This window comes from Malaya genurostris, chromosome 1, assembly GCF_030247185.1.
Source record: "Malaya genurostris strain Urasoe2022 chromosome 1, Malgen_1.1, whole genome shotgun sequence".
Lineage (NCBI taxonomy): Eukaryota > Metazoa > Arthropoda > Insecta > Diptera > Culicidae > Malaya > Malaya genurostris.
In genome coordinates, this window is record NC_080570.1 from 164,702,607 (window position 1) to 164,727,165 (window position 24,559).

General features: G+C 36.8%; 1 protein-coding gene across 1 annotated transcript in view; it reads left to right on the top strand.

The window, feature by feature from the left end:
* LOC131426656 (uncharacterized) overlaps nt 1–18,676 on the top strand; it is a 234,547-nt gene extending 215,871 nt beyond the window's left edge. The window contains exon 10 of the mRNA XM_058589528.1: nt 511–18,676. The gene's annotated coding sequence lies outside the window, so the exon portion shown is untranslated. The remainder of the gene's footprint in view (nt 1–510) is intronic.
* Nucleotides 18,677–24,559: the final 5,883 nt, after the last annotated feature.

Sequence of the window (24,559 nt, forward strand, 5' to 3'; positions counted from 1 at the left end):
TCATCAAAACAACGATGAACTTTGCACAATCACAAAACCTAATTACCGACATCAAAAGCTGCTGACTGTCCGGGGCGTCCCTTGGCGGATTTCGTTTCGTTTCGTTTCGTTTTTTTTGTTGTTGACCCAATTGTTGTTGTATCAGTTTCCACGCAACGGAGGAAGAAGAAAAATATTCGCTGGCTAGGCTTCTTGTATTTCGCCTTACTGGAAGAAAGAGTAAAACAAAGCATGGCCAGCTGGGATCCCTAGGGAACGGACACAGTGCTAAAAATATTTTCGGTGCCTGCGTGTGAATTTTGTGCGATTTCCAACTCAAATTGAGACCATTTCTACGCTGTCATCCGGCGTTGGATGCTCGAAACCCCTGTAGATTACTGAAGCTTTAGCGGATTTAATTGAATTGATCCTTTTTCTGTTTCTCGTTTCTGTCTGTCTTGAACTGAATAGCTTTGTTAGATGTCATATTTAGAAATTTCTAAATTTTTATACTTTTTCTTCTACTTTCAGATTCACTAAGAGCACATAATGTACAGAGCCAAACAAAAATACTTATATAATTTAAGAATGCATGCTCAGAGCAGAGCAGCAGAGCAAAGAAGGCTGATTCCCCGAATCCGATCGAGAGCTGGCTGCGGTTCAGCGGAGGACCACGATAGCGCAGGTTTAGAAACTGTCGTCGTCGTCGTCGTTTCTGATAAGGTAGCTAAAATCTATTTCCCCATTCATTTTTTTCTTTTGTTGTTTAAATCCCAAAATGAAAACAAAACAAAATGGTAGAAATTAAACTGGAACGCATTCCCCATTCAGAGCAAGTTAGTGGACGTTTACAAACCGTCGTTTACTCTTTTTGTACCGTGACTGTGAATGACACTTCATTGGTAGACCAATGAGAGAGAGAGATAAAAAAAACAGAAAACTAAAGAAAAAATACAAATGTTATCATTCTCTGTAGGCTAGCTGGTAAGTGAATTTTCAATGAATTGATGCATGAACAAACGAACGAAAAACGATAAAAAAAATCTAAGAGACAAGAAGACTTTCATTCTACAGAGCGGAAGCGGAAATACCAAAGTTTTTGGAATGTTCAAGCAGGAAAGATCGACCTAAGCGAGTTATAATTTTAGAAGAAAGCTTATTGTAACAAAATAAAACAAACGCATCGCAGATACGCAAAAGAGACAAACTAACACTTTCAAGTGAACGTAAATGGTGACAATTCATCTTTAGCGGTATTGAAAAAAAAAGCATGAAATTAAATTAAACTTAAATTATTGCATGCGCCTGAACGGCGGAAAGCTGCAAAGCTTATTCACCACCGATCGCAGTAGGCGAGGCTATAAACGTCAAGTGAAAACATTCAACTCAACTCGCATGCTGAGATGCGGCAGACCGTGAAGAAAAGGCAAATTGTTAGCAGAGAGAAAATGAATGAACTACTGGCCAAACAATTTTTGCTTGCTTTTGAGTTGTGTTTGCTAAACTTTCGTACTGTGATTCTTCTGCAGCAAAACTCGGCAAATCGGAAGATCGCAAATCGAGATCTGTTCTGTTTTCCTGTGTCTGTCAGTGTTGTTGATAAGAAAATATTTGCTTTACTAAGAGGAAAGGCCGATAAGCCGCCGAGCCAGCCCAGTTTAGGTTTGGATTGTGACCGAATTTCGTTAGCCTAAACAAACCCAAAAACTAGTTGGTTTTGGGAAGGGTTCTCGTTCAGTTTGGCTTCCCCATGTTTAAAGAATACCTAGCGTCTCCATCAGCAGCAGCAGGCCAAGTGGATTCTAATTAAAACCATGAACATGTAGCCTACTTGGATGGTAGTTGCTCGTTTGAAAAATAAATAAATAGACGATGCTTCGTTTGTTTAAAGAGAGAGAGAAGAGAGAGAGAGAGAGAGAGAGAGAGAGAGAGAGAGAGAGAGAGAGAGAGAGAGAGAGAGAGATAGTAGGGAAAAAATCTTGAATCCACAGATGAAAGAGCACGGCGTGGAAAATTATAAGAGGCTTATAGAGAAAAAAAAACAGTTACCGTTTTATGCGGCTCGTTACATCGCGTGTTGGCGAAAAAGAGAGATGACAGAAAGGAATTTAATTTAGGCAAAATCGTTACAAGCCGAATGGCTTTCATCTATTCCTTTATTTCTGTTGGAAAGTACTACGAAGTAGGCGTTGGAAGTGCACCGGGCAAAAGGTTTTCGGTTTTTGTTTTTTAAGATGTATAGTAGGCCATGGAGTTTCGAACAAATATGGACACGGTCAAAATGATTTTGTAATATTGTAGTGTTTTCGCCGAGAGCAAAACTATCCGAACTAGTCAATTATGGGCATATCTATACAGAGAAAAGAAAAAATAAACAAGTGTCAGTTATTTTTAGGAATGTTTTCATCATGACAAAGCAAAGAAATATGGAAAATTGGTTCAATGTTATAGCGTTCAATAGAGGGCGCACGTGATGTGAAATTTTAAACCAAAATGTAAGTCTTATGCCGCAGGACGAAATATTCATCCAAAAACACAAATAGTAATCAAATACTGGACAACAGACAACCAAAAACAAACAAAAAAATCAGAACCTAGAAAAATTTATATGATAAAAAACAAGAATAAACAGCTTTAAATGTCGTTTGAAAACTACAACCACAGAAAAGTAAACAGCGCTACCGAAAAAACGTCTGCTGATGCCCATAGCCATGAAATTTTGCACATAAAAACATAAATAAAAACACAAACCAATCAACTATTGAAATAAACAAAAGAAAAAATGGTTAAATGTTTCGTTGTCAACAAACCCCCCCCCCCTCTGTGGCAGTTGTGGCCACGTTTGATGAAGTCTTCTGTAAATACCGAACTGTTTTCTCTCAATAGTTAAATAGCAAACTCAAGAAACAAGAAATCGTCAACTTTCTTTCTCGTGACAAAAAAAAACAAATTTCTAGACACACACACAAGACAAAGTAAAAACCCAATCAGATAAAGAATCTCAATGTTTCATATCTATACGTGAATGATATATTTAAACAACACAGAGGAAAAGAGAGATATAGAAAAAAATGATAAAATAACAAAAAAAAACACACATCTTTTAGCTAATAGGTAAAATATTGAACGAAACTAGGTTATTGAAAAACCAACCATCACCACCAGAGTTCTGGTGTCGGTGACAGTTTCCAGCGTCATTTCCGGTTGTCGGCACGTATTTGTGTGTGAGAGAGAGAGTGAGCATTTCGTTCGGCTTTAGCAAATCATTCTTTCCAAATCACAATGAATCTTCCAAAAACAAAACAAAAAACAAATGAACTTTTAAAGGCACAAAGGAACTACACGCGCGATCCAAACAAAGCACGTTACACATACACATATCAGTTTAGTAAGCAATACGTGTGACTAAATGTTTTATAGATGATAGGTGAATAGTGTAAAAACAAGTAGATGTTGGTTGGTTGGTTGGTTCGGTAGAATATTGATAGGTAAACTGATGCATTGACGAACGTTAAAAAGAAGCTCGATAATTAAAAAAAACATACAAAACACAGTAGCTCGGTTCTGTTTTGGTTGCCAAGAAACGCTTCAGTTGTTCGGTCGTTTAGCTTTACATTTTCGCTGTCGTTGGTATTTCGCCTACTACGATCAAACGTGTGGCAGTTGGTGGCAGCAACAACTTTTCGCTGTTGCCAAAAAAAAAAAACACAACGCCTACTGCAATTTCAGTTTCATCACCCGTGCAAAAACTGCACTGCAAAATAATTGAACGCTTATATCAGTCGATTCCATTTCATTACTAGTACTAACAGAACCATGTGATACTCGAACCAATTCACATATTGTATCGGCAGTTCCACCACGGTAATTACATTCCAAATACGGTGCATATTCCCACCGGACTACATAACCGTTTCCGGAGTGTCCAATTAAAATCCATTACCCCTAAACATGCTCTGGAAATCACACCAGTGCCGCCCCTTCTGATTGTCTATTTCCCTTCTCCAGTCGAGTTGTCCACCCACCGGTGGAACACAGAGCGGATGTAAATAAACTTGACAATTTTCGCTGGGACATTTCCACATTAATTATTCTAACCTTTGCCCTGTCCGCTGACTACTGAACTAGCCGGAGGCAGAGGCAACTGGACTGACTGAATGTATTTTACTCCTTTTTGCAATTACAACTGCCGTGCGTTCGACCCGTTGCTGGTTCGGAGTTACACGCACGGAATTGTCCTCCGTGGTGGCGAAAACCAACGAGACAACAACAGAGGCGCGTTCCGAATAGATTTCGGCAATAAATTAAGCATTTGCAACGGCTACTGCGATCATTTCTCCAAACTAGTCATGATGAATAATTCATTCGGTTCATTTGTCTGGTGATGGCAAAATTAATGACTTCTTGACTGGCAACCCTTTTTCTTTTCTTTTTTGCTTTGGTCTTACACATCGTCATGTCGAGCACCGGTTGAGTCTTAAGTGTTTACAAACGAAGCGATGTCCGGGTTGGTATGAGTGATAAAGTATCACAAATGTGCTGGAAACTGTCACCCACATGAAACGATATACTATGATAAAAAAAATTTAAAAAAAACATGAAAACGACATGAATATAAATTTATATTTTTCTACAAACGCTAGAGTATTCAACTGTACGTACCACAGACGAAAAAAAAACAACAACAAGATACACGTAAATTGCGAACCATCAGGCGTGAAACACCCCCAGCGAACAGATGACATGTGCCGACATCCGAGAGAGAGAGAGAAAAACAAAGAAACACCCGCATAAATTTGTCGAAAAAAGCATAGATTATCGAAATGAACAGCAGCAGGTGACATAATTACCGAGAAGCGAGTTTGTGTGTCTGCACACATCAAAATCCTTCGAAGCTCCAAGAACATTACATCGTCAGGCATTCGTTTTTTTTTATTTATTTCTCATAGCCCCTCTTGTTTTGCTTACGGCTTTGCTTACGATTCATTACCCACGGTATTTATTTGACTATTAATTTGAAAAATTATACCGGAATAAAACAGATCACAGCAGGCGGTTGCTCGACCGGTTGCCTGGATGTGTAGTAGATGATGATGACTGCCTGTCTGTGTGTGTGTTCCGGACTGGCACCATCGCAGCAGTCCATGGAGCCCGGGTCCGGAAAGATTTAACGCACGTGTCTGTGCCTCAATTTCCCTAATGGACTGTTTTCTGTGCTGAAAAGCGAGCCCACATTCTCTGTCTTGAGCTCGATGCCAGTCAGCCTACACGATAAATATGTTTCCGAATATGGCCAACACTTATTTGCTTTGTGCAGAGCAATAAATTAATCTTGCAAACATCATACCAATTGAAGGAGTGGGAGGAGGAAAGCTTAAATTTTAACAAAGTTTTGCACGGATCGATTGGTTCCAAGTCTGATTGATTCAGGTTTACCGTGTATCGCGGATGGAAATGAGTGCGATCTTCAATGACCAATGCCCATACGCACGTGCAGTTTGACAGAGTTTGCAACTGACCGACTCACTCACACAGGGATATTTGGGCATTCTAGGCGGCCAAAATTATTTTACATCTCTAGCTGTTTCAAAAAAAATTGTCATGTGTAATTTTCAAAGTATTATAAACAGTTTCTCTGGGTTTCGGGTCAATATTATTCATCTACAAGCGGACCCGTACCCAGGATTTCGTACCAAAAAAAAAAGCGATCAAAATGTCAAAATGGAACTCACATCGATTTTTAAGATATTTATTGGCCTATTCTACGAACTTCAGGGCGAAACTGCCCATGCTGCATCATAGTCATAGTAACCCATGAGTCAGCCGACAAAATTTGACAGCTCTATCAGCCGAACTCTATCCGCGATGGCAAAAACAGTGAAGCAACTCCGTTCAGAAGTGTGCGCGTTGAAATAGTTTTAAAATTGAATGGTAACCTTCGGAAAAAAAAGTTAATAGCAGCTTGAGTTTATGAAAAACGGTCAGTCGTGTGTGAGAAAATGAAGTGAGTTCCGTTTTTAAGATTTTTGACCACCGATCTCCGGAACCGGGTATTGCCTAAATTGGTTCGTTTTGTCAGCACCGAACCTACCTTGAAATTGAAGGAATTTTGAGATAAAATAAAAAGAAATTTCTCTGTTTTTTGCCTCGTCGGTCTAAATGACGGTTTAAGATGTTAAACTCAATCACTCTGTAGCTCTGGAACCGGCAGTCGGATCCGGACGAAATTTAATAATAGCCTACGGGATAATCATGAGAAGACCTTTCATATGAATTTGTGGAAATCAACTCTGCCGCCTGGGAGAACATTCAGTGAGTTCCGTTTTTGAGTTTTTGGTACTTCCGGAATCTGGAACTGGAATCCGAGATCGATTCGCTTGCTCAGTATCTAACTATTTTGAGCCAAATTTAGAAGATTGTTTTCCTTTTTTGCATCGATTTTATCAAATCAGGTTCTGAAATCTGAATCTGAATTCAAGAATTGAATTTTGAACCAGGTTTCTGGAACTGCATTCTTGACCTGGATTCTGAATCTGTTTTTTTTTTTTGGAGCTGAATTTTGAGCTTATAACTGGAAACAGAATCCTGCATTTGTTACTAGATTCGGGAAATGATTTCAATATTTGATTTCTGGATCTGGATTTGGGGACTCGATTTTGGAGCAAGATCATGAAACTGGATTCTAGAACTGTTTTCTGGGCTCGGACTATCTGGATCGGAATTCTGCAACAAAATCTGGATCGGAACTCTTGATTTGCCGTGTTCTGGGTCTGAGTTCTTTTGGAGCATGAAGTCTGACCAGGATTCTGACAATACGTTTTAGCTTAGATTAGGGATTTCGGAGCTAGTTCATGAATCTAGGTTCAAAATTCAGGGCCCGAACTCAGTTTCAGATTTTGGAATCGAAACCTGGAACTTGCAACCAAATTCTTCACCTGGATTATGAAGTGGGCTATGAGAACTAGATTCCGGAACTGTATTCTGAATCTGGATTCTTTCGGAACTGGATTTGGAACAGAATTCTGAAACTAAAATTGAAATTAAAAGATTCTGGAAATGAATTTAGTGACTGAGTTTTGACTCAGGATTCGGAAATTGGATTATGGAGCTAGATTTTGGAATAGGATTCTGGACCGGGGCTTTATAATTGAGTCCTTGAATTCTAGACCGGAATTCTGGAACATAATTCTGCAGTTGAACCTGAATCGGAATTCTTGATTTTTTTTTACTGAACCTGGGTTTTGGAACTAGAACATGGAACAGAATTCTGAGCATGAATACTAATCCAGAGTGCATTGATTTTTTGGTTTAGATTTGAAGTTTCGGAGCTGGATTCAGAACCAGAAGTTCCGGAATTCTAGTCCATGAATTAAGTTCTTAATTGGCTCCAGAATTTCGGATTCAAAATTCGGATTCCGAACTCTGTTGCAAAATTCAGGCTCTGGATTCTGATTCTGGTTTGGAGCTGGATAATTTGGGTTTGGAGCGTAATTGTTTCAATGACCCTCTGTCTCGTCTCACCTTTCCGTTCTATATATTCACATCCTTGCTCTTCCTTGAGTACTATCATTCTATAATTTTCATTTCCTGTTTCTACAAAATGGGCTCTGGTTAGGTGAATATAGCGAAAAGAAAAAAGAAATATTGACTTCTAGTCATTAAAAACGTGCTTAATCCACCTAGCAGTGTGAAGATACCTTTTTTTTATCAATCCGCATGTTTTTTTCGCATGAATATTCTTCGGTGTTTCAGTTTTCATGAATAATGTCCGTCGTTTTAAGTGGCAATTTGAGATTTTAATCTCTCATTACTCTGTAATGTAGAAACTGCAAATCGGATCGAATTTGAATCTAAAAGTGTAACAATCGATTAAACATTCCATGATATGTCGAAGCAATTTCCACTTTAGAGTTTAGGTTTAAGGTACTTCCAGAGCCGAGTTTAGGGTAATTTAAGGTACTTCAGGAACCAGCATACTGATTCGTATGGCCATATGACGAATAAATTGCAATATTTTTGAGTCCAACTTCAAAGCTTTTCGGGATTGTCATCTTCTATATTCATCATCCTACAATTCCAGAATCGGAAGTCAGAATTCGATAAAATTGGATTTATTTTCTTTTGAACTTTTGTTTCTGAAATTCGATTTGGCTTTTTATGAGAAAACGGTTGAGCTTTGAGAAACGATTCGATACTGGAACCGGAACTCGAAAATCGGTGTAGCCTTGTTCGGGAGCATACGACTTTTCATATGAATCTGAGTTTGTACACGGAACCACCCGCGATCCCATTTCAACCAAAATATTAGTTAATTTTCTGAATTCGATTGGTTAAAATTTGGTACAACTAATCGATTGTTGTTTTAACTAAACTGTCATTTTTGTTTTTCGATTAGCAGAAACGATGGTTGAAACAACTAATTTAACTGTTTGAAAAAAAAATGCTGTCAATAAGTGAGGACACATACCTTTCAATTTCAACAAATATTTTAGTTGAAATAACTGGTGTTGTTATTAAAAAAAAATTCTGTTAGTTAAAAAATAAATCGGTATTATTTGTTCTAGACATTGCAAATAGTTGAATCAACTCTGATTCGATCGGAAATGATTGATGTAGAAAAACGTTTTTAATCACTAAAAGTGCCCGGAGGGGCAGTAAATTAGCAAAATTATTAAATTTACCTAAAATGAGTATTGAAAGATGATGCCTTCAAACGGTTGAACGTCGTCGGTTGAACTTAAGTTATGCACTGATAATTTTAGTCAATTTATATGAGCTTGGGTGCATCAACCGCTGGAAATTGGAATTTTGCGACGGCAATTCAAACGCGCCATTCAATCGCAGCGCGTTCTGTGTGTTTGAAACCCTTCGCTCCTGTTACTTTTATGAATTAAATTCATGTCAAAAAGCGTTTTATTGCTAATGCATGAACATCATCATCGGTATCAAACAGCTGGAAGTAAAACAGTCTGTTGGAAGTAAATCAATGATCGAATTAGAAGCATAAAATTTTTGCGCATACCTGAAAGATTACGAGATGATCATTCATTAACATTTTCTAATTTGTCACCAAATCTTTTTCATCTTAAACAAGGTTAACTTTATCACAACACCGCTATTAGATGAACACTTGTTATGGAATCATAAATTTCTCAAATCGAATGAACACAATTTCACAAAACGCTTTAACCATCGATGTTGTTTTCATTGACATTTTGAAGCGACGCGAACAGATTTCAACTAAAAAAGTTGTTGATTTTGCATTGCGATTATTGTTTTGCTTTCAACTGTCTCCGGCATTTGACAGCATTCAAAACAACATATTTTTCAACTACTTGAATATATACAAATCGAAAACCATATTGGTTGAATCAAAAAGAAATTAGTTAAATCAACTATCGCAAAAATCAAAAACTGCGATATCGCAATTTTATGATCGAAGGGTTCTCCGTGTAGAAAACGGTTGAGTCATTTCCGAAAAAAATTGAGTGAAATTATTTGTCACACACGCATTTGCTGATCTCGACGAATGATTCGAAAGGTATATGGCTGTTAGGTTCTTCCAGCATTTATTGCTGTAGGTAGTTTAAATCAATTTAATTATGGAATTGCTTTCAACTCGAAAACTCTGCCATCATCTAGTTTACATACGGCATATTCGAACGATTATGTTGCCAAAAACGAACCGTGCTAAAATCGGTCCGAGGCAAAATATCATGCTGTACGCAGTCTTTTGGGTATTTAGATACAAATGTATGTAACAGTATAAAAAATCGTGTTTTATGTTGCTCCCAAGCATTTCTTTGCCAGACAGCGATCAAAACTTCTACTGCTGGAATAGGGGAAAAAGTCGCTTAAACAAAAATTTCGACATCTCCGTTAAAAATGGACGGATTTTAACAATCTATGGCTTGTTGGATAGGTATTACCGTGCGGAATCTAAGTCTGAAAATCTATTCTGTTTTCAAGGTCAATTGTGACAGATACTGAAAATTTTGACATAAAATTTATTGAGTTATACAAAAAGAAGTAAACATCTGATCTCAAAACCATTCAATAGCGTTCTGGGTGACGGGGAGACCTTCCATTTGCGACTAGTTTGATCAAAATCGGTCCAGCCTACATTTATCAGAAGTTACTACTAGTTGTGTCGGCCTTGAAATCTCGAATGTTCCCTGAAGCCATTTTATCGTTATTTATTCGGAACTCATTAACCTTCTTGTTTACTAACCTCCATCTTTGCTTAGAATTGGAAATGTTTTTATTTTTCCGAATAGTCAAAGAAAATTCTCAATATATTGTAATTTCTTATCGAAATTCATATTTTGCTATTGCATTCTTTCAAACAACTTGAGTCCAGCCTTTATTTTAACTGTACATGATAAAATAAAATATTATTAATTACTTTCAATTTTTCCTTTTTTCCAAATTATGTCTTATTGTATTTTATGATTATTCCCAAAATCGCGAATAAGCGCGGCTGATTTTTGCGATTACTATCGAGAGCGGCGATGCTAGCGAAAAAAGAAAAGAAAAAAGAACCTCACAACATTGTTCAGTAACCTTTTGAGCATTCAATTCAGTAGTTTGTAAGCACCTTTTGTTTATTTTGCATAATCGACTTTTTGGCAACGTAGATTGCCCTAATATCCCTCTGTGCGACTGTTGCACACGGATCAAAGCAACCCACTTTGAAAAGTACCACGTGAACTCTACTTGTAGGTCTACTGTTCAATCCATCCGAATTAGTGCAGAGCAAAAGAAGGATATTTCAGGCACGTAATTCGAAGAATATTGTCGCAAAATATATTCATAATAGTTGCATATTTTCATGTTCACAATTAAATTATGCTAGCCTGTATGTCACAAACTAACACACGTGGCCCGAAAATCGACCCGAACTTTTTTTAAACTCCCTCGCCTACTGTGTGGCGGTATGTTTTTTTTTTTCACATTGCGTCACGTAGCTTCGAGTACGTCAGCTACGTCAACTGTTTTTTTTTCTCTCTTCTTATTTTTTGGTAACTCAACAATTCATTTTTTACGAGGCGTGGCATCAGCGCCCAAGGCAACTCATTGTGCAACTACCGAAGGCAAAGAAAGATCCACTTTCACAGAAAACCTACGTTCGAAACGAGCGTGGCAGGCCCACAAGGAGTAGCAAAACTCCTCATTATTATTCCACTCAGGAATGTGCAATCTGATGTACTGAATTTTACGGACTTTGAAATTACGCTCACATTCCACATAAGCGGTTCCACTCGTTCACCCGTGTGTGCCTTGTTGCCCCAATCCAACGCAAAACTAACAACGGTGGTTGATTCTTCTCTTATCATAATCATCATATTTTCTCCGGACACGGCAGCTTTCTCGTATAACTCCTACTCGGTGTTCATCCGAGACGACGCCAACGACGGGATTGTCGAACACCGGACGTGGCTGATGAAGGAGGAGGTACGTGGTCGGATCGGTCGGCTGCTGTACAATCAGACCACCACCACCAGTTCCTCTATCGTCCCACATCGGAACGGTTTTGACGAGTGCGACGCCCACCTCACCGGAATGAATAATCATAACTCACCTGGGCAGGCATGTGGCAAACGACGCTGCTGCTGCTGCTGCTGCAGGTTCTCTTCTTCCGGGTCATATGAGATAGCCCCAAAGTGTTCCCCTTCTTAGCCGGCAGCAGTATCTCAGTACGGCGAGGTCGCTTTTCGGTTACTGATTCGCTTGTTGTTTATCGGGAGTTATGCTCACCTACTTGGATCGGACGCGATCTGACAGTTTTGGGATAACTTTTGTTTGAAATTCACTCCACCGTGCAGCGATAGTAGCGTGGGCGAAGAACTTTCGACGCTAATAAAGCATCACAAATGTCTCAAACAAGGAAACAAGATAAAATATAAAATGAAGATACAAAATCGGAGGATGGAAATGGGAAAAAACAAAATAACAGATGGGAAAAGAAAAGTTATCGAACAAAGTTTAATCTAGGAATCAAGATCAAAAACTGGAAAAAACAGAATGGAAAATAGAAAAATACAGAATGGAAAATTGGAAATGAAAAAGCTGAACAAAAAACATTAAACATTGAGAACGGAAAACAAAAAGTGCAAAATAATACAAACACAAAATTCAAATTGAATTGAAAATAATCAAGGAAAATCGGATAACCTTGAAAATTCATGTAAAAAAGCCGCATAAATAAAACCACGTAAAACAAGACCTCAGTTTTTTTGGGAATATTTTTATGGCTCTGAAAAGAGCCGATTTGTTATAATTATCCGATGTTTACAACTGATGAGTATTTTTTGCCATCATTTCTTAGTCTACACCAGAACCTGAACTCTGAATATTCAGGAACTGTCTCTGAAGTCAGTTGGAAAATTCAGGTTCGGAATCTAGATCAAGAGTTCAACGTCAATTCAGTTCTAGAACTCTGGAACTGAACTCATTTTTGTTGTAGAACTGAATTCAGTTCCGAAATCTGGTTTCAAAAACCAAGTTCCGAGCTCAGTACCAGCCTACATGTTCGGAATTTAGGAAGTTCTGAATTCTGAAACTGAACCCAGAACTTGAATTCATGAGGCAAATTTTAAAACTGAGTTCAGGAGGCAAATTCAGAAACTAAATTCAGGAAGTATAAATAACAGAAGCTCATGCCTATTATTTATAATTCTATGGGTAAAATGATTCATATCATGAAGAATAACTCATCTTCCATGAAAATGTTCATGATAGACATAATTGTACTCATGGAATCATGAATAATAGGCATGATCTCTTAAGAATACATGTTTAAATATTTTTCAATCGTCGATTGAGTTCTATCCGTGGCGAACATATTCCGTATGGTATGAAGGTAAAAACAATCGAAAGACCAAATGGCAACCCGGAACCGGAATGCAAAAAATGATTAAGGTAAAACGGCGAATAAAATTTTGAAAACGAAACATGGAAAAACTAAAGGGGAAGAAATAAATGAAAGTAAGAATAACCGAAAAATGAGACGTAAAAAACGGAAATCGATAAATCATATATATAATAATAACAAATGGAAAATAAAATAACAAATGTGACAAATAGAAAATCGAAAGTAAAATAAACGTAATAAAAGAAACGTAAAACGACATATGTGAATCAGAAACCGGAATGGCAATCCGATAATACAAAGTGAAAATTAAATCACGCAAATAGGAAAACTTAAATAAGAGAAATGTACGTTCGAAAAGTAGTAGAATTGAGAATTACAAGAATATAAAGTGAAAACGGAAATTTCGCTTAAAACACAAAAATGATAGAATAAAAATAGAAGCGCCAGCGAAAAATTGTGGAAAAATAACGAGAATTAACGCGTAAAAAACGGAAAATAAACAATTTGAAACGAAAATTATATATAATATTAATAAATGTTTTCCATTTGCAAATTTTGTATGTAATTTGGAAAATATGAAAGAATAATGGAAAATGCGGAAAGATATCTAATATTTGAGAAATAGAACATCTGAAATAAAAGAAACGTTAAACGAAATCTGTGAATCAGAACCCGAAATGGCAATCCGATAATACAAAGTGAAAATTAAATCACGCAAATGGGAATAATGAAATAATGAAAATTATGTAATAAAAACAGAAGCGCGAGCGGAAAAATGACGAAAAGAATAACGGAAAATAAAACGTGTAAAACGGAATACCCAAAATTTAAACCGAAAAACCGAAAATAGAAAACAAAATTTGAAAGGATAATGAAATTGTTTTGGGAAATTCTGGTCTGGTATTGATACAGCAATAGATTGTTTAAGTCATTACATGATTGTTAGGAGTCCTTTAATAATCCTATGTCATCAACTGCTTCTTCGTCGGCATCAGTATCGACATTCTTGTGATCCTACTATGAAATCCTACTAGTTGAGCACATTCAAAAGAAAATTAAACATAGATTTACTGAACAAATTAAACCATATTCTTAAAAAAATCTACGGGTTTTTTTTGTCAACTGTCAAAGAAGAAAATGAAATACTCCCTGCAAACGGTGGATGAAGTCAAAGTCGATAACTTTTTCAACTTTGCGAGTCCTGTTGGATCTCACACAAATATGAGCAAAACACAAGTATTGTCTCAAGATGACATTACTGAGACAAATTTTGATGAAAGTAGGGCAATCATTAGTAAAGTTAAAGAAAAGCTCTGATGCTTTCTCTGATGCTTCTCTGGTTTAAAACTGCATTTAAGACTTCAAAAAATCGTTGGATGAGACATGGGGTGGGTAATAGAAAAATGATGGAAGTCGAAGAAAACACAATACAAAGTTAACATGAAAACCGATTACGAAAACAGGAGACGAACAAGGAAACTTAAAAATTACCAAACGCAGTAAGGAAAATAGACAAAAAAAAAAAAAAAAAAATATCTTAAAAGAAAAAATTAAAATCTAAAATGAACGCGGAACGAAAAAGATAAAATAAAAATCAAAAATTCAAATAAAATATGCAAACTTAATGCAGAACGAAACAGGGAGAATGTCGAGACTAAGAAAATGGAAACGAGAGATAAATGAAATAATATATGAAAATTGTTCAGAAACCTGAATGCAAATTGAAATTTGAAAAATACAAAACAAATTGGAATTAATTTGAAATCCAAAAAATAAATAACGAAAATTGTGATTCAAAAATAAAAAAATAACATACATAGAACACAACAAAAAAGATTTAGGAAAGAGTTTTTACAAACAAGATTACAAAATTGAAATTAAAAACAGAAAATTCGGAAAGTAGAAAACGAAGATAAGAAAAACAGTAATCGAAAAAGTACCAAAGGCAGTTAGGAAAGTAGAGAAAATACGAATAAAAATACGAAAGTAGAAAAAATACGAATTGCAATCGAAAAATGAATTAAAATCGAACAGTGAAAATACAATTTGCCAACTTAATGCAAAATGAAAGAAGAAGAGATTATAGACAAAACATACGTAAAATATACAGAAACCCAAAAAAACAAAACAAATTGGAATTAATATGGAATGCAGAAAACAAACAACGGGAATTGCGATTAGAAAAAAGAAGGAAGGAAATAGGACATAAAAAAGTGTAACGATTTATTTAAAAAAAACAGTGATTAACCCGTGTTCAAGCAAGTTGTCTCACTCGCTTGAGCACGGTTATTTGAGTTCAACCCGAGCACATCTTGTTTTGCACTTAAGCTTGTACACAGGTGCAGAGATCAGAGTTCGTTCGCAAGTTTGTACAAAGTGCGATGTTTGCGCAGAACCTGTGCGATGTGTTTAAGTTCTATTTCGATATGCACAATAAAGCCGGACGGACGTTTTGGATATTTGTACCCGAAATCAGATTCGAACCCGAACCGATTTTTTCAATTTCAACTGGTACGGGTCGGGTTCGAGTTGAAAAATTTGGTTGTGTTTTGATTTTTTTGTGGATTTCGCGACTTTTTTCGGGATAAAGATTTTTATTTTTTATCGGGTATGGGTTGGAAAAATACTAATCTCGGGTTCGGGTCGGGTACGGGTCAAAGTTTTTTTTTTATTTTCGATCGGGTACGGGTCGGGTTTGAAGAAATGCTTAACCGAAAATATTTAAAGTGCTCTATTCAATCGATACTAGTTCCACAAACTTTCCAAATAAACATGCCCCGCGGATTTTTGCTCTCACTGATGAAGAACTGATGAAATGCATGAATCATTCAGATCTGGTGTAATCCCAGAAAAATAATTTGAGCAAAATTGACTTACAGGCTTACGGTGTTCGAGACGGGTTGAAATGTGCCACTTGAGCCAATTAGTTTTTTCAATCAATCCAACATTCAAATTTAAATTCAATTTTAAATACGAGATTTGAACTCTGAGCTGAACACAAATAATTCATAGTTAGGTACAAACTCAAGTGCGAACCCAACCAAACTCAAGTACAAATGGTAAAGTTCAAACTTGTGCACTCGGGTGCAAAAAATTGTGTTGAACATTGCGTACATCGAAAAAAATGGGTTTGTATCTGTTGCACCGGATTTTTACCATCACTGGTGAAAAATGCAAACATAAATCATAGAAAATAGAACACATGTAACGAAGTAAAAATGAGGAATATAAAGTGGAAGTTTAGTGAACGCATGAAAAGATAAAAATTTTGTATTGGGCCTTTTGGAAAAGTGATTACAATTTAACAAAAATTTTCCCGGTTGTATTAAACTTAATTCCATTGAGGTTAGGTGATTTACACGCTCGCTCAATGTTACTCTGATATGAGCACAATTTTACTCACTTTCGCTAAAAGTGTAACTATTTTATACTGAGTAAAGTTAGGTGTTTGTCATATTCTGAGTAACACTTACTCAGTGCTAGAAAATGGGAAAATTAGCTCAGATAATCAACTTAAATCTATGTTTATTAAATTATTTCTTTACTAACAATCAATATGCTACTAATGACGATTCCGAATCACAATTTTCGTCAAACAACTTCAAACTTACTGTTTACGGAACAGAATCTGCCCTCACAACTATGGTGCGAAAATCGGAACCCGGGCCGACACTTACAAGAAGTTCTTCAAATAATCGTCGACAACCGGTAATTCTTTTTGCTTGTGAATTTGTTGTCAAGAAAAGAGTAGAAGTTATTCAGATTTCTAAATCTATTTTACTCTCTTTTGAACATTTCAACTAAATTAGGAAAATGTAAGTATAAATTGCTCGCTTGAGAGTAAAGTTGAACGAGCGTGTTGTCTGTTTTGTTTGCCTTTCATGCAAGCAGGCACGCACGAGGCATTGCACGAGTTGTGTCGTGATTTGACCATTTTCAGGCTTTCTTTGACGTAGCAGTAGGTAAAAAAATCATGTACATCTTATACAAACTTCGTACAGCTACCAAAATCTCTAACTGAATTTTCAGACGTTAAAAATTCATTACTGGAAAATTGTCTTCACAGACGACAAGGAATATTTCTAGTTCCACGCTGACAAAGGGAAGAACTGAACGTTTCTCTTTAACACATATCTTGCAATGAATGAAGGACTTCAAATTGGTTTATGATTTCATGTAGCAGCTTAGTTAATGACGGACATATTCAAGTTCTACCTGACCTTGCCTTTTAAAACAATGAAACTAATCTGGGAACCGTGAGCGACGAAACACGGCTATCTTGGCTACGAAAAAGTTGTAGACATTGAAGTGACAACTTTTAGCCTTGCAGCGCTCCTGAATTTTTATAACACGAAATTTCACCAACCAGGACAGACTGCCCAACGAAACGGATGTCAACTTGCTGTGTCAATCGAAGATAAAGCTGATTTTTTTTCAGTTCTGCAGGTGTCAACTCTCTTAGAAATATGCATTATAAAAGTTTGAAATTCACTCTTATATGATGCGAAAGCTGAGCAACACTGATGCGAGCAGATTTCCTTAAAAGAGTTTGTGCGTTTTTTTTCTAGCATGTCTGCAAAGTTTCCGCAGACAATGTTTTCCTCTCTAAAACCGGACGAAACTCGGAAGACATTAGCGAGAACACGTGCGCTAATCACATTTTCGTAGTAGGCGTGGATTTCGCTCGAGCAAGTTTCAAAAGAATGTTTGCTTGGTTTTTTTTCGGTGACATTTTTCTTTTCTTTCGTCGTTGAAAAAAACATCGCAGGAAATGGATTGTTCCGACTTGCCATAGAATCGACGGAAACAATTCTAGAATGTGTTCGTAGAATATTAATTCGTTGTCGTGCTCAATATAAGTTCAAATTTACCGTGGCGAAACCGAACCGAAACTCGTTCGTGCAAAGTTTTTTTTTCTAGTTGTTTGGTGCATCCCCAGAGACGTGCATCAGCACGAAAATATGCACTTGGAAAAAAAACCCGAAATTTTCATTTGGTTTCCGAAATTACTCGCGGTATAATTAATCAACAATCGTGTGGTTCTTTGAGTATTTTCTTTTCGTTTGAATGCGGTGCGGTCGAGAAAAATTTTATTCAAATTGAGTAATAAAACATTATACAAGAAAAAAATACCGAATGCGATTTCATTTCCCTGTTCAGTTTATATTCCGGAGTCACTATAGTAACTGCTGCCTGCTGTGATTTTTTATTTTGAATACCAAGGTCAATTCAATGCCAAAAAAATTGATTAGTTGAGGAAGTCTTTTATGCAACATATCGGAAAACGAAAAACCATTTGCAGTTGCAGAAAGAAAAATCAACATACAGGAAGCCGGCATCTGTTCGTTGAAACTGATGATAAACAGGGTGCAGAAAAAAAAGTGTAGCCACGTGAATCTCATTGACATTCTAGTTATAGTAATAATAATACTAATAATAATAATAGTAGTAATGAAAACGACATCAGCAAACATACTTTTTGCAGAATACAATCGGAATCTCTTTGTGAGAAAATATAATTTTGTACATCATGTCTAATGCAGGTATTAACGTCTTCCTATGCTATGCTGTCTATTATAATTATTGGTAAAACAAAGAAGTAACAATGTATTATGAATTATTATTATTAAAAAAAAAAGAAAAACGAAGGAAAAAATATTATATAAAAATATACATTGAGAGCAGATAAAAATGAGAAAAATGCGTAAAAATCTACCAAAAAAAAAAACAAAAAAACATAACAGAACTATATACAGTTTAGAAGGGGAACCAGATGAGAGCATAATTTTAATATTACAAGTATATATGACTAAACAAATGAAATCAAATGAAAGCTGACTAATGGTACAGAAAGAAAGGCATCGCGACAAGCTACCAAGAAATATTTATATTGAATTCTATATATTTATAACAACAAATGTACGACGGCATAAGAAGTGCATCAGTTGGAACGTTTTGCAGCACACAGACACACACACTCACGTAGTAGGCGTCGGATTATCATCTTGTCAAATTTGCGACTGCTACCACACGCTGAACGTAAAGTGTTGTAATTAAGAGGAAAATCGGATGTGAAACAAGCGAAACAAGGTGAAAAAAAAGTAAAGAATAAATTTCTGCTTACTTAATGTACTATATTGGATATAAAAAAAAAAAGAAATAAAAGATGGAAAAACGATTGGGTGCTGGAATATCGAAAAATAAAACGGAAACATACCGAAAGTGTGTGTGGCACAACAATGAACAGACATAAGAAAACCCGGAAAGGGTCCAACGTTTAACCCCCGGAACACATGAAGAACAAAATTTTACATTTCACCCAGCAGGTTACCCTCAAAAAAAGTGCTGACAAATGGATTAGATACCAGTTGCCGGAGTTTGTTGGCCGGAGGCATCGTCCCACGCCCCAACCGCAAATTCCGAACAGTTGGTCCACGGAAAACTGTGTGCTCATTCCGTAACCCTCTAAGCTGCTGACACTAGCTAGCTCTGGAACCCGTCGTCGTCGTCGCTCCCGTCCAAGAATTCGCCTGCCTGCCTGCCTGCTTGGATCTTGGCTTCCGATTCTATGCAAACACAAGTCGATCGTGTAGCATCGCCTTGGTAACCCGAGAAAAGCCCCACGCCTGCTGTTCTGTTCTGTTTTGGAATTTAACTTTAGCGTGTAGAGTTAGAATAGGTTTGAATTTTCCTTTGCACAGCAGCTGACAAACAGTTTATGTGCACACGAGAAAAAGTATTGCTTCTTTGATCATCCCACCACTCCTCCGATGCGCTTGCTTGCTTGCGATGGGATGGGGAGGCGGATCAGAAGATTTCCTCTCCACTGAACTTGGGTTGGGTTGGGACAACAATGGAAACAACGTCGGCACAAATTGTTGCTCGGGCAGCGAAGGAAAAAGCCATGTGTGGGAACTTTTCCCGGCGAGATTTGAGTTAGGATTGCACTTTAAGTTAATTTAAACCATCTGACGGCTGCCAGTACACTTTGTATGTGTGTGTGTGTGTGTCGGTCGGTTTCTGGTCCTTCATGCTGAAAACCACTGCCTGTATGTTTCTGTCGTTTTGCTTCGGGCTGCGGTGGACGGATTCTGTGGTGCCATCGAATAGCAGATAAAAATAGAAGAAAATCGAGGATTTTTATGGTCGAACCATGAACTAGTTTCGGTTAAGCAGATTGTGACACGGTATAGAATATTGCCGAGTGACCGGTCAGTTTGTCTGTGGTGGTTCCTTCCATGATAGGGATTCGAGGAAACCGTGCACAGAATATATCATCCAATAAGGTCTTTGCATGCATTATCACAGAAAGCCAAAGTGGATTTTGCGATGAGGTTTAGCTTATGCAATATTTTATCAGCGTGCGGAGAAAATGTAAGATTTCCATCGGTATTGTCAAGCAGCCGAACTTTCTGAAAATCAAAATCACTCTGTTTTTTTTGTTTTGTTGTTGTTGGTCGTCGAAAGCAATCAAAAACTTGACTGGAAAGTTGGTTTCGAAAGCACTTCTGATCTGATCTTTGAGAGGAAAAAGGTACGTGCGATGAATCATTAATTATGTAGATACCAATCAGCAACAGGTCATCGCCGGCATGCAGAGTCTGGATCGAAATTGCATTCTCCATGACGACAGAACGGAACGAAATGATATAAAAACTCTGGCAACGACGGAAAAAAAATATTGAGTGGAAGACGGAATCAGATAAAACGATTTACTCCATCAAGTGATTGTTAAGTCAGAACACAGAAGAAAAGCTTCCAACGTCAATATTGAAATAACCAGTTCTGACTGGCTGCAGTTGCAATGAACTTTTCTCGGTGTGATGAACCATCGGAACCGTAATTTGCCTCGTGTACATTCAACAGAGAAAAAGAAAAATCCTTCCATTGGAAATGGAGAATGGTTCGAGGGCAAAAAGTTCAGAACAAAACGGTTTCCTGTTTTTTTCTTTCTTTCTTCTTAACGATTTGGCTCGTCCTAGGGCTTGAAATGTCCGAAACAGAAAATCAATTGGTCCATTGTGGAACGATAATGTTCCAGTTTCAGAGCAAATTTGAAATGACAATCGCCCCTCTAAGCACAACCCTGACCCTGACGGCAGTCTGTCAGCATGTGTGATGTGAGTGAGTAGAAAGCAATCGTAGCAACCTGCGACGGTGGACGGAGAAATTCAGCTGTCAATGTTTGCGAGAGGTAAATTTATTGCTGATGAATTTACGTGGCTATGTTTAAAATCATTCTTTTTTTTTGGTTGATTCAAGAGAAATCAGTTCTGTACAAGATTTGTAGAAAAGACTGCAGTTGAGTAGAACTTTCGTGCAAAGCGCGAAAACACGTGAGAGGCTACGAACGGCAGAATATGGTTGAAAGTTCACGTTTTCGGAAGTTTTACCCCCAGAGGATGGCAAAACCAAATACAAATAATAATATCCCTAGGTCTCATACAAATGCATCAAATATTTTTGGTTCGTCAAAGCAACAAGTTGACAATTTAGAATGGTTGATAAAAATCATATGCTGGCAACGCAACATCGAAGTTGCTACGATACGAGATTAGTCTGGTTGTTGTTTTTTTTTTTTCAGTATGTGCTTATTATTTTGAGTTTCCTGGAATTATACTCCGCAAAATTAAGATCGACATTGCTATTCTACAAAACTACTAGCCAAGCTGTTTCCCGTCTTTATCGCAGCGACAGAACGAGCAAAAACAAATGAAAATCGCTCGGCAAACAATTGACCACTGTTTAGCGTCTGCCAGCCGGGAGGGAGCGGCCTGCCAGCCACTTGTGCAGTTGTTTATTCGTTCTCATTGGTTTGTTTCGAAATGCGTGGACTTTCAGCAGAACAACGTCAAAAAATTGTGTACTATTGGTACACAGAACGCGGACTGTCACTGAGAAAGATAGCAAAAATGGAAGGAGTAAGTGAAAAAACCGCGCGAAATGCAATCAGGAAGTTCGGTGAGGATAACACCTTTGATGATAAACCGAGAACGGGTCGAAAAAAAGGTCCTGCTAACCCTCAGTTCGATAAACGTATACTGAAGGCGTTCGAGCAAAGGAAGGATGTGGCCAAAAAAGTGAGCACCTCGAATTCAAATATTCTTCGTGCTAAAGAACGTTTGAATCTTCAAAGCTGACTCTTGAACCAGAATTTAACTCCAGACTTGCGTTCCAAAATTTAGTTTCTAAATTAATTATTTTTACGTTTCGTCTTTGACTCATCAGTGCAGAGCAGTTCAAATTGAACTGCTTAGTGCTAAACTCGGCAGTTCAATTTGAACCGCTAAGCAGACGTAAAGTTTCTGCTACTTACAGAACACTTTTTGTTTTGCAACGGAGTGCAATGTCTTTTCTGAGATAATGAAAACGATTATGTGTCCTAGCACAAAATTTGGCTAACTTCTAAATTAAGTTTTATAATTCATCCATGCTAGAACATGTTAGTTCGGAACATGGATTCTGGAGCTAGATTTTGGAACTGAATTAAGTTTCTTTTATTACGATTCGGATTCTGAAAATGAATGCAGATCCATAATTTATGATTAATCTAATAATCTTGATCTGGATTCCAAACCTGAATTTTGCAATTGAACTCCTTGAATCTGTCCCAGATTTCGAGTTTAGCAGTTCAAGAATTCAAAACCCAAATTAAATGATGGCAAAAAAGACTCAACAGTTGTAAACATTGAATGAATTCCGTAAATCGGTTCTTTTAAGAACCATTAAAATATTCCCAAATGATTATGGGAAGTTTCCTTCTACTATCTGAAGCTAATCAAAAACTATTTGTTTCGTGTTATTTGATTGTATGGATGGAATAACTAGTGTTCAATAAAAAATAGTATTTTTTCAGTCATATAGTAAAAAAAGTAATTAACAAACAAAAATTGTAAATCTCAAAAAATACGTCAATGAATTTTGGAGAAAAGACCCTCTTTCGATTGATCTTTCCAGATTCCATTCCGAGTGATATTTCCAGAAGCAAAAGCTCTCCAAATCAGATCAAAACTTTTCACGGTCAGTTTGTGCTTGGATGAACGGAGGAATGGGTGTTTCTGGCATTCTTCATCGCAGAACTTAGAATTCTTAGACTCATTGGTACCAAAGGCTAGAGTCCGCCGCTGCGAATCGCTTGCCAAATCTAGCAAAATTAATAGATTTTAGAGGCCGTCTTTTCTTTTGTCAGGGAACTGCAAAAATTCTGAACAATTTGATTATTTCTGTTAGTTCGGCGAATTCGTTAAATTTTATAAATTCTACAAATTCTTTTAAATTCTGTAAATCGATTATTTTTAGAACCAATAAAATATTCCCGATGGATTCAGGGAAGGTTCCTTCAACTATCTAAAGCTAATCAAACACTATTTGTTTCGTGTTATTTGATTGTGTGGTTAGAATAAAGGGTCTTCAATAAAAAATAAGATTTCCTTCAGTCATATAGTGGGAAAAAAATTAACAAAAATATCGTCAATTTAAAAAAAAATGTCGATGAATAATGGAGAAAAGGCTCTCTTTCGATTGATCTTTCCAGATTCCATTCCGAATGCAATTTCCAGAAGAAAATAATTAATTTTCGCTACATTTGGCAAGCGATTTGCAGCGCCGAACTAAAGACTCAAGCTTTTGTTACCAATGAGTCTAAGGTTCGAATTCTTAGACTAGTTCACCGCTGCGAATCGCTTGCCAAATCTAGCAAAATTAATTATTTTCAGAGACCGTCTCCTCTAACTGGGACTACATAAAACGTTTTGCCCTTTCCCGGCTGTTCCCAGCCCCGATTAAAAAAAAAACGATTAATTTGTAAATCCTGTAAATTTTATCAATTTAGTAAATTCTGTAAATTCGGTAAATTCTGTAAATTCTGTAAATTCTGAAAATTCTGTAAATTCCCTAAATTTAGTAAATTCTGTACGTTCTGTTAAATTCTGATAAATTCCATATTAAGACAAAATTTCTTCGCATCCAAATACTTTGGGAAAACTTTTAATTCAGCGTTTGCCCTTTCTATAATCTCATTGATGTTTTTATTTGTTCCCCGACCCAGACGATTTTCATATCATTTATGTATATGATGAACAATAGTGGACCTAAGACACTTCCTTGAGTCATACCGAAATCGTTGTATCGAAGATTTGAGATTTGAAGTCGCCAGATCAAACAGGAATGCTTTTGATCACTGGTTGGCGGTTAAGTGGCTTCCGAATTCAGAATTACGATGTGATGATTGTTTACAAAATGACCATTTAAAGACAAATTAAAGCAAACTCATGTCCACCCAAACAATAAAAATTCGCAGAAAACGATTGATTGGCTATAAGTAATTCAATTTGAATTTGAAATTTCGAATTTTTTTTTCGTCTTTTTTTTTAGATTCGTCTGAATGAAAGAAGTACTTGTTTCCTAATGACCGCCTGAGCAGAAATGTTGGAGTTGATAAATAACAATGAAAATTGAGCCTAATTAGAAATACAAAACAAAATCCTCAGAGATCATTAAAAAAATCATAAAATAAATTTTTAAATCTTCTATTTTATTCTCCGTTTCCCTTTCAAATATGTGCACTAAATATCAGTGGCGTCTCGCGACGACATTTACGGGTTGTGCACTGCTTATGTGGTATGAAATCAGTTGTAACAGTCCGTTGTAAATGAGAGATAACGATTGAGAAATTCATATTCGTTTGTGTTTTCCAATACAATGAAA